Here is a 12,130-nt window from a genome sequence, read left to right as displayed (position 1 = left end):
CATCTCTTTATAAATAAAACAATTAATATTTGTAGTTAATGTTATAAGAAGTGTTTCCTTTCAAAAATAAAATAAAACAACTAATTACCTTTTTAACTAATTACATTATTTGGTATTTATACATTACATTACAAAACACAATTACAATATATGAAAATTATATATCTAATAGTCCTATTTTGTTGCAAAACCATGTTCCATTAAGGTTGAAGTCATAAAAATTGCACTGTCCAAATTCATCTGGGACATCAAAATACTAACCACTGTTGGATCAAATTATGCTAGCACAGACTCAAATGGTTCATCTTAAGCGTAGATAATTAGACTTCTCAGAAACTATCTCTGCAAAAATGACATTTACATATCAATGACAATATTAGAGAAACATTTCATTACTTTCTTCAATAAGCAGATCACCTAACCATATGTAACCAATTCGATGATATGTAGTTCTTCCTAAATAAAGAAGCGAATGTAAATTGGTCCATGAGAGTTTCGCTTTCATACCAAGACCATTTCTTGGAACTGTATCTTCAATGCTTTTCAAAAACTTGTATGATTTGGTAATTTGTATCATATGGGAGAACTCTATGTCTAAATTAGTGCATGAACTTACTATTGTATCAAATTTGTCTAATACAATCTCCAAGAGCTACAATAACAGAATGAACTTCAGAGCAGCAACTTTAAATAAGAAAATGGCACTATAAATGGATATCTAAATAAATAAAATTAACCCGCACATATGAAGTCCATATAAAGCTGGTGATGTTATATCATCAAGCACATGAAGAGATTGAGATTGCTAATGCAAAAGTCCATCAAAGAAACCCAAAAGGGGAAAGAAAGAAAAGAGCAATATAGATGACAGTTATAAAAGAAGATATAATCATGTAAGCTCTTCTATTTCCCTCAAGAGTGAGCAAGACAGCAAGAGGTTGAATCTTATATTTGGTTGAAGAAACCCAAGATCTGAGCAGATCAGTAGTGAAAAACAAAACATGTTTAAAAAAAAAGGAGCAGATATAGAAAACCATGTTTATAAATGCTTTGAGAGAGAGAGAGAGAGAGAGAGAGAGAGAGAGAGAGAGAGAGAGAGAGAGAGAGAGAGAGAGATTTGCATGGGGGTGTAGCTAGGGCATCACCTTTTGGCTCTTGTTTCTAGTAAACCCACTAGGGCATCACCTTTGACCTTTGGCATTAAACCTAGGTACCAGGTTTAAAATTGGTACCCTGATGTCAAAACCGCATTTGGGCCTGATAAGCCCGGTTTTGAAGACGCAGATTCCAGACCAGGTGAATAGTGCTAACAATAGCACCCTACTTATTAGAAACTAGACAAAATGAGCCTAAAGAGTAAGACTTGCCAGCACTCCATTAATTCAGGTTTGAGTCATAGCTTATGTTTCAGTCCCACTAAAGAATCCAATTAATTATTTGGTGACTAGTACCAAAATCTAATTAAAGTGAGTCCATATTTAGTTTCACCTTAGGACCTAATACATGCCAAACCACAAAAGAGTAAACCAGAAACCGGTGTTGATGGTATCAGATAAAAGAGCTTAAAAACTTCTACACCAAACCAGAAGTTTATTTGCATTTTTATCTATGTTCCATTGCATTGTGTCACCACTCATTACTCATGAGAGAGGATTCTTTTTTTTTTTTTTCATGTTCAACTTTACAAGCTGGTAGGAGACACCAGTGTCTACACTACCCCTTCCTACCATGTTTGGAAGTGTTTGGGCCTTTTGCTCATATGATAGGAATATAAGGTTTTAACTTCTAATTGGTTTTATGCAAAAGATAATCAGTGAAAAAGATTTTTGAGCATATCAAGCATGCATTAAAAGCCCATTTGAGTGTGTATAAAAGATTTTTAAATATTGATTGTATATTATTAACACGCATCCCCTTATGTTGATCATGACATGACTCCACACATAACTGTCACGCCAGTTTTTAGGGCTAGGAGACTGATGGAGAGACCATATTTTAAAATATAATCATAACCTTATATTCTAAACTTTTTAAACCCTGTATACTAGTGTAGAAAAAGTACAAACCTCAAGAACCTAAGAAGTAATTTTCCCTTAAAATGAATGGCAAAAGATGATCATCAATGTACCAACCCCACTTTTAATAAGAAAGGATCACAAAACACTAAACACAAAACACAAAACACAAATTGAAATTAAATGTAAATAATTCATCATAGCCAACCAATCCGATTCAACCCAATTTCTTAGGGTTGGAAGAGAGAACTCTTATTGGGCCATAGGCAAATGAGTTTCTTTAAAGTCCATTAAATACCTTCTATAGCCCTAGCCCATTTAAAAATAGGAAATCTTCCGTCTACATATAAAACAAACAAAAGGTTCCTATACACTAACGTTGGACTGACAAATGTTATTGCCACGTCAACTACTATTTTAAAAAAATTATCAACGATTCAACCCAATTTTTACCCCCTGCATCCCCAAACCTCCATCTCCCTCTCTTCCCAAGTTTGTGCATTGCCGTTTGTTGTGGTCACTACAAAGTCAAATTTGACATTTCAATTTTCTCAAATTTAAATACAATATATTCTAAATCATTTGAATCTCTCTTAGTAATCAGTAATGATAATGTATCCACTAACTATTATAGGATTCAACTTTCTTTCATTTGGATTATAAATTATTACTTTAATTTGATTACCCATACATGTATATGCCTTAAATCAATTCATAATTCAAAATAAATCATTAAGGCTACATTACTAAAAACACGATATAAGTTCTAAATCATTATAGCCCAACTCTTAATATTTTTCATGACATTATTTTAATCCAATTCAATTGTTTTCACATTTCAATCTAATTGCAATTCCTCCCCATGAGAAGTACCTCAAGAATTTCTAATGACTTGAGACTTCTCATGTAGCAGATAGATATATTCATACCATAAAAATCATCTATAAAATTAAGGACATGCATCTATATGTATTATCTTAAGAAACTTTCTATTTCTTGTAGCATCTTTTATGGATATGTTTGAGTTGCTTTCCTTTAATACAAATTAACACACATTCTGAAATTAGAAAATCTAAATACGGAAAATCTTTTATTTACTAACCTTTACAACTTTTCTTGAATATATTCTCCAAACTTTTATGCCACAAATTATGTTTCAAATTCTATGCCATAAATTGTAAAAGTTTTTCATAAATTATTTTTGCTTTGATTGCAGTACATACTTCATAAGTAAAAAAAAAAAAAAATTAACAAAAACATTATTAAAAAGGCATGATAAATAAAACTTTATTGGAAGGAAGAATGGAACGAACATAAATGGCATTTTGAAATAAATTGAAATTTGAACATTTGTGCTCGAGTTCAATAGCTAAAATAAGTATTAACATTTATAAAATTTGATTTGAAACTTATACAGGCAAAATAAATATGAATATTTACACTCAAGTTTAATCTAAAAGGTATATATAAACATATATAAGATCTTATTTGAAACTTATACAGAAAAAGGTTTAACCTTCCCTTCGAATCATGTCTTATGCTTAAAGTACCTAAATCTTCATGTGTAATTGTTTCTTTCAAACTTCAATTGACACAAGTCTTATATTTTCATCACAATCATTTCATTCCTTTCCCAAAAAACACAAATGATTTTTTGTACAAATTAGCAAAATAAATTTGTATCTAGCTAACAACTATGCTACTAACTTATTCATATCTCATTACTTTAATAAAAACATAAGACTCTAAAGTAAACCATTATCTACAAAACTAAGAAATTTATACAGTTTAATAAGTAGTAATTAATTCAATCTTCTTAAACATTGTACTTTTTTTACTATTATCACTATTCTCAATAATAATTGATGTTAAACTTAAAATGGATAAACGGTCTAAAACTCTTAGTGTAAATTTGACATGCTCATGTTTGTCTATGGTAGAGTTCATTCTATACATAAAACTTGTAATAATATTCATATCCTTATTGCAAGAAAAGCATTTTAATCACATTAATGCTTTGAGTTTAACACTCATAAACAATAACATAATTTAAATCATTATGGATGAACTAATAGTGTCATCAAGATCCCTCATTTAAGAGTGTGTCCCAACGCACAAAATGTTCCTTCCAGTTTTAAGTTCAGAATTTAAACTATTATGAATGAACTAATAATGTCATTGAGGTCTCTCCTTTGGGAATAAACCCCAACACACAAAATGTTCCCTCTAATTTTAAATTATGTGGATGAATTAGCTGTATCATTAGAATTCTCTTTTGGAAGTAAACTCTGACATACAAAGTGTTCTCTCCAAAAGTAAATTCTATGAATGAACTAGCTGTATTATCAAAATTCTCCTTCAGGAGTAAACTCTAACATACAAATTGTTTCCTACAACCTTTCTTTGATGGATGACCTAGTAGTGTCATCAAAACCCTCATTTGGGAGTAGATCTTGACACATAAAGTGTTCACTCAAACCTTGATTTGATGGATGAACTAGTAGTGTCATCAAGACTTTCCTTTGGGAGTATATCTTGACACACAAAATTGTTCACTCCAACCTTAATTTAATTGATGAACTAGTAGTGTCATCAAAACCCTCATTTAAGAGTAGATCTTGACACAAAAAATTATTCACTCTATCGTATCTACTTTACTATGGAATTTAATTATTTTTCACCAAAATTTAAAAAAATCTTGTACTTTTGGACAAACAATCTTTTCTTTAATTTTGATGTAAATCATTTGCCCCATATTAGATAAACAAATATATATGGCATGATAATAAGAGCCAAAATAAACAATTCATACATGTATTTAATAATAATAACATGTATTTTACAATAATAACATGCATATAAATTTAATAAAATTTTCATACATATACATAACAATAATAACATGTATATAAGATTTAATACATGTATATAATAATAATAACATGCATAGAAAATAAAATGAAAATTCATTTTTTTTTCTTTGTTCTATTATTGGGTTGGGCCACAATAGTGGCCCATTCAGCCCATTTCAAAACTTACAAAGGTTGAGCCGGGCCTGAATAGGGACGCTCAGGCTGGGCCAGAGCCCATTGGCTTAAGCTCTCTGGCCTGTTAGAAGAAAAGCATATGGTTTTCTTTCCTTTCTCTCGAGCTGGGCCCAGCCTAGGGCCCAAGCATAGGGCCCAAGCCCTTTACAGGAGAAATCAAAACCCTAGCATCATATTTGTTCTTCTTCCTCATATTAGCTTAAACCATCTCACCTCATTGACCCTTACACTCAACGAGAGATGGGGGTTGAGCGGTATGTATGACCGGGCTCGCCCAAATACTCTAACAAAGGTCGAGTGATGCATAATCCTAACTCGCCTCATTGACCCTTGCACTTGGTGAGAGGGGCTTGAATGGTATGTAAGATCGAACTTGCCCAAATACTCTGACAGAGGTCGAGTGGCACGTAAGCCTAGCTCGCCTCGTTGGCAAGAGGGGGCCAAGTGGTATGTAAGATCGAACTTGCCCAAATATTCTGACAGAGTTCTAGTGGTATGTATGACTGGGCTCACCCCATTGACCCTCATGCTCGGCTAAAATGGGTTGAGTAGTATGTAAAACCAAGATCGTCCAAATACTTTGACGAATGTCAAGAGGTATGTATGACAAGGCTCCCCTTGTTGACCCTCACGCTCGGCAAGAGGGGGCCAATTACTATGTAAGACCAAGCTCATCCAAATACTCTGATGGAGGTCAAGTGGTGCATAAGCCTAGCTCACCTGGTTGACCCTCGTGCTCGGTGAAAGGGGACCGAGAGGTATGTAAGACCGAACTCGCCAAAATACTCTGACAAATGTCGAGTGGTATGTATGATCGAGCTTACCTCGTTGACCCTCGCGTTCAGCAAGAGGGGGCTGAATAGTATGTAAGATCGGGCTCACCCAAATACTCTAACAAAGGTCGAGCAACGAGTAAGCCTAGCTCGCCTCGTTGACCCTCACACTCGGCGAGAGAGGACCGAGTGGTATGTAAGACCGAACTCACCCAAATACTCTGATGACGGTTCGGTGGTATGTATGATTAGGCTCACCTCATTGACCCTCATGCTTAGCGAGAGGGGCCGATTGTCAATGTTGTAAAAGTCAAACCAATTAGTGTAAATAATCACTAAAGTTGGCAAACATGAGCTATCTAGCATATGTGCAGTGAAGGTGTTTGTCTGTCTAAGCTGCCTGGCTGAAGTGCTATCTATCATAGGAGATGTCATCCTCTGAGTAGCGTCAGGTAGTCGAAGGACTAGACTCGCACTCTGCCAAGGAAGGGGTAGAGATGCCTTAAACTACACCCTCCCCTTTAGGCCCCCCATGGGAGGTAATCAGTTGATTGCTTCAAAGCAAGACTACTCTTCACTGCTACAAGACAGTGTAATCTGTTTCAACAGCCTCATGGCTGGTCCCGCTCTTCTCCCCAGGGAGGTCAGGCTAGACCGGGGCTAGTCCCACCTGTTGACCCCCACATGGAGATAGTCTGCTCAGGCAATTTACGACTATACCTCTCCCACCCGTCGACATCATGGGGAAGGTAGGTTGATAGAAGGTCCACTCGTACAGATTTCATTAGTGAAGATATCATTAGTGGAGTCTAAGTAGGACTGTATAGCTGGTGTTCAGCACCACGCCCATTAAGGAATGCGAGCAATCATGGCTTAAGTTGCTAAGTAGTTTCTAGCCAAGGTTGGCCCTATGCACAAACATCATCAAATGTTAAGGTTAGCCTAGTTCTGCCTAAGTACTCGACCCTCATCAAGGTAAGCGGGTGAAAAGGCCGTTATACTCAGCGGTGTACCACCCAGCATTTGGAATCACTCTCATAGCACAGGAAGTTGCCCGCACGCGATTTCACTCAATTGACGGAGTAGAAGAGGCAAGTGGCATTATTTGACAGAAGCAAAGAAATTCTCATCAGCCTAGTCCAATGAGAATTGGCATGGTAGCTACTGTGGGGATTTTTCTCCAGGGCCTTAGGTCCATGAGGAATAGCCCATACCAGACATCAGGAGGGTCCCCCGGACCCCAAAGGGCCTGAGAAACCTAGCCCAGGCCTGCTGAGTTCCTTAGCAACCCGGATGGGACCTGCAACCCACGTAAGGTGGGCAAACCTTTCTAAATCAAGATGGGACGTTACATAGGATGCACGGAAAGCTAAACCAGTGGAAAGGAAAGGAAATATGCCAGAGAGAATGGACGAGACTCCAAAGCAACACCAGGAGATCACGCCGCATTAAATGAATTCAATAGACAATCATGTCATATTAAATGATTTAACCCATAGGGCCACGCGCATTAAAGGCAATAAGGTAGAGAGAACTTCGAAAGGACATCCCATCCCCCCAGGTTGCAGGGTGTGGCCTTCTGGCCCTTAGGGTTGGGTATATAAGGATGCCTAGCCCAAGTAAAGGGATCAAATTCTTCCAACTGGGCATTTTTTATTTACTATATTTCTTACCTTACAAAACATTAAAGGATTATTACTAACTTACGCATCGAATGTTTCTCAAGCCATCCCAAGGCCACCCTTTCCAACCCTTTCTTTGTCATCACAGGCCCAAGAAACTAAAGACCCCAACCTTTGAGAACCCAACCCTTAGGTGTATGAAACAAGCCATCAACAATTTCCTTGGAGCATTTTAAGAAGAATGTGTAACCATTTCTCTCATGAAAAAGAATGTAATAATTTTTGTTTATATTTATATATATATATATATATATATATATATTTGTTCTATCATTAAGAACCCCATCTATCATACATAAATGACTCCTAAAAAATCGAATAAAATGTATGGTTTAAACATCAAATAAAATTTACTCCACAAGAAAAACAGGCCAACAAACAACTAGTACCTAAATATATAACAATTAATCCAAACTACATTTCAAAATATACTAGTTTCTCTTAGCACGACTTGCAAGAACTTTTATTTGTCGTTAAAGATAATATTCTTGTAGTATTAGAGACAGGGCACTTGTATTAATCGTCATAATTATTTCTTCTTCTTTCTTTTCTTCATTCCATACTTTCTCTTGATCAACTAGAACCTTCTCTTTCTGAATATGCTCTTCCTCTTGCCTAAGATAAAGCATTTGTTTGTCATGATCACTTGCTTTTTGCATAAGCACGATATTGTTATTTCTATCTTCCTTCATCCAATTTAGTATCATGAGAGAATCCAAATACATTCTTTCTTTTCTTTTGTTTATCTTTCTAAGCTTTACGGCCTATTAGTCGATCCAATTTTGTAGATGTGCATGCAAATCCTCATCTTCACCTAAATTTAAATTTGGAGTTGAAGTATTTGAACTTGGCTGTGACTTTTTCTTTGGCTTTACTATTCCCATATGTTCCACCCACTTTGGATGGAATCTTAACACATGCCAACAATGATAGAAGGGGAAAGTTTTCTTTTCTAATTGTAAATACATGAACTCCACCTTGCCAATCTAAAAAATTCCAAATTCCAAATATAATTATAACCTTATTTAGCATTGGAGAAGATAGTACAAAGAAATTGATTAAATATATAATAACATAAATTGTCTTGTTCATTAACACCACTAATGCATTCTTTAAATTTGTGTCAAGGGACCACAAAACTTATTTACTGTTTGTTAAATTGCTAACCATCAATTCATTAGAGATGTGTAATTACATGTCAAATCAAATTTTCTATTTTCTCCAAAATAATCATGAATTCTTTTTTATAATATCATTTGCTTTTGATCCGTTTCTTGCATTACATCTAAGGAAACTTCAACCTATCCCTCCACAAGTATCAAGTCTTCCTCTACACACCTCGAATTTCATCCAGTAGGTTCAACCTCAATAACCTTAACTTAGAATGGAGACACTTGGAGTTCATTTATCTCATTTGTAAATTCTACAAAAAAAAAAAAATTAAATTAAAAAATTAAAAAATTAAAAATTAAAAAAAAAGTCATTATTATTTAAAAATTTTGTGAAATAAGTATCTTGATGAGTTCTTAAACCCATTCCTATTAGAGATTTGAAGTAAACAAGCAGAAAATTTCAGAGGAATCTCTAATTCAACCTCTTTAATCATATACACAAACAGTTGGTAGGCAAGTGGATCGAGGTTAAGGTTTTGGTGAACTACTAATGATGAAGTTTTAGACCATAGGACAATCGAATTTTTGGGGTCAATAGAGGCTATCTTGAGATGGCAAGTGGAATGCATAAAATTGGCACAAGGTCTCGAACAGACATGAAGATGATACTAGTTGTCAACCTCCAAACAGATCATCAACATCATATTCAATCTAATCAAGACAGCCAACCATTTATTAATAATGAGAATGGAAATGACAAATAAAAAAATGAATACTCTGAATGGTCGAACGGCTAGTAGAAGTTATGTACCTCACACTATAATTATTAATTCCAAAGCGACACTCCCACACGATGACGTACAGCTGAAATCATAAAAACACCTATTAATACAATATAAGCACGTACATAAAAAATAATAGAATATAAGCACATAATGGACAACAAATGAGAATAAAAAGAAAATTATCTTGAAGATAATCAATTGATATTAATCTGTCAATCAAAATGTCACATGACATAAAGCAAATATCAAGAAGTTCCTAGAAGGACCTATCTCCTTCCCAGGAACTCTAAAACTTATTTAATTGACAATTTCTCTAAAACATCAAAAATCATGACTGTGAGTTCCAAGTTCTAAACAAATCATTCGTACGTGTGCACAAAATACTCTCTCTAGTTTGCAAAATACCAAACTCGCACCTACAATCTGTACTACCGAAACAAGAAAATGCAAAAAAATGGAGAAAGAATGAATTTCCAACCCTTTAACAGCAAGAAGGAATTACCCCCATTTGTCATTTATGAACTTGTATGATTTCATATATAATCCGCGACCGACAAGTTTTCTGAAACTGAACTTTACAAAAATGCTACATTTTCTTTATTTTATTTTCTTCAAGAGAGAAAGAGAGCACCTGGAAATTGTGGAAATCTCCTTTAATTTATTGTGGCCCAAGAAATGAAATGGAACACACAAAACAAAGATGAAATGAAACGGAATACATGGAACAGAGATGAGAGAATGGGAACAACGGGACAGCAAACGAGGGAGAAAACACTCGGAACAAAAAACAATGTAATATCCAGCTCACTATTTACTACATTTTGGAGGAAATGGCCAGACTTAGGTCAAAATTTAACTTTAACCAGCCAGCTACTAATACTCAGCTACTAATACTCTTGGAAGCTTAAGAATTTTGTTGACAATGATAAAATTAAATATAAAAATATATGCCTCGATGTCCAATCAAGGTGTAACTCAATGTACCTAACGTTGGAAATACACAAGAAAGTCCAAAAGGCCTTTGATTTGATGTGGACTTGTACATGCAATTTGTTCTTCTTTTCAATGACGAAGATAGAGTGGAAAGACAACCCAAATTTTCCAAATTTGATGATTTGGGAAATCTTAAGATATGTATTTTTTAAGTTTTTATGATTTAGAAAATTTGATGTGTGTGTATGCCTTTTCTTTCAAAAGATATAGATATAAACCATGTTGGTCTTTCTTTCTTTTTCTTGTTTTTCCCTACATATATATGTATGTATGTATGTATGTATGTATGTATATGAATACTGATAATCATATCTTGTTTTATGTTTTCAAAGTTTGAAATGTTAAAAGATTTCATATGTCGTGTTAGGCTAGTTTCTTTATTTACTGATGTTCATCTGAACGATATGATCCTTTATGCCCAAATGAAGTATTCTTATTTATTTATGGTAATAAATATACCATATAATAGGCTTGTGTTGAACTTGAACTTGAACTTGTACCCGTTACATCATAAATCTGACCTGCCATACCTTCAAATGATGACAATAGGATTAAGACTGGAAGTTTCTAAATTAAAGTGGAGCTAATCAAGCTACACACACAGCAGGAAAAATGTAACGACTGCAAAATCAACACCACTAACTCCTGAAAAGATGTTGTTGCAACCATGGGTGCCAAGTTCCATTAGTTTCTTTTGCTAGCTCTCCACAAATCCAATTGAATCCTAAAGGTTGATATGCTTACTTCTTATCCAATTTTGAGCGCAAATTAAAGGCTTACTTGTTCCAATTTTGATTGCAATAGAAAATATAGCTTATAGCTTTATGACTAATATAACTTAAATAATAAGTTTTACTATTAAAAAGTTATCTACTATTTGATAATCATATGTTTAAAACATTTTTAAACATGTTACTTTTGGTTTTAAACAAATTAAAAAAATATTTTTTGATGTAGAAATTACGATTATTTGAATTTTTAAATATTATGACAATATCCTGAAAGTTTAAAAGTTGTAATTATTTAAAAATTATATAAGTATTTTTGTTCATTAATAATTTTTTTAAAATTTAAATTATATTCCGCATTATCAAAAATCCCGTTTGAAAAAATAATATTTTCTCAAACGTAATTTTTAACTTATTTCATATATCTCATTAAATTCTGCCCCTTAGTGACCGATTGTAAAAACTCAAAGCCCAACACAAACTTCCCCTCATCTTTTTAACTTTTCATTAAAAAATAAATAAAATTAAATCGCAGTATAGTTGGACAATACATTGTCAACTGTAATACTCAATATCTTCTCTATATTACACTAATTGAATTTATAGAGGTGTGCCCATGGTTTTGAATGGAAGGACGTCGTAAATTATCAAGTGCACATGGTTTGCTAATTTGAGTACACCTGTATATATTTTGCACAGCAAGACATACATCAGAATTTTGTAATTTACTTGAAATTCACAATAGTAGCATTTCATTACAATGTCAAAAGTTGAGTAATTACTCAAAACTCTGGAAATGTACAACAATAGCATTTTATTACAATCTCAAAGTTAAGTAATTGCTCAAAATTCCGAAAATGTACAATAGCAGCAGTTTTCATTGTCTGCTTTGCAAGCATCATGGAGGAAGGTCCTTTTGAATAAGGCCACCACTTGATCCAAAGTGGACGAAAACGAGGAAGTAGATTGTAATGACCAATCCCCATTGAGTACAC

Source organism: Carya illinoinensis, chromosome 3, assembly GCF_018687715.1.
Source record: "Carya illinoinensis cultivar Pawnee chromosome 3, C.illinoinensisPawnee_v1, whole genome shotgun sequence".
Lineage (NCBI taxonomy): Eukaryota > Viridiplantae > Streptophyta > Magnoliopsida > Fagales > Juglandaceae > Carya > Carya illinoinensis.
Note: the sequence above shows the minus strand (reverse complement) of the source record.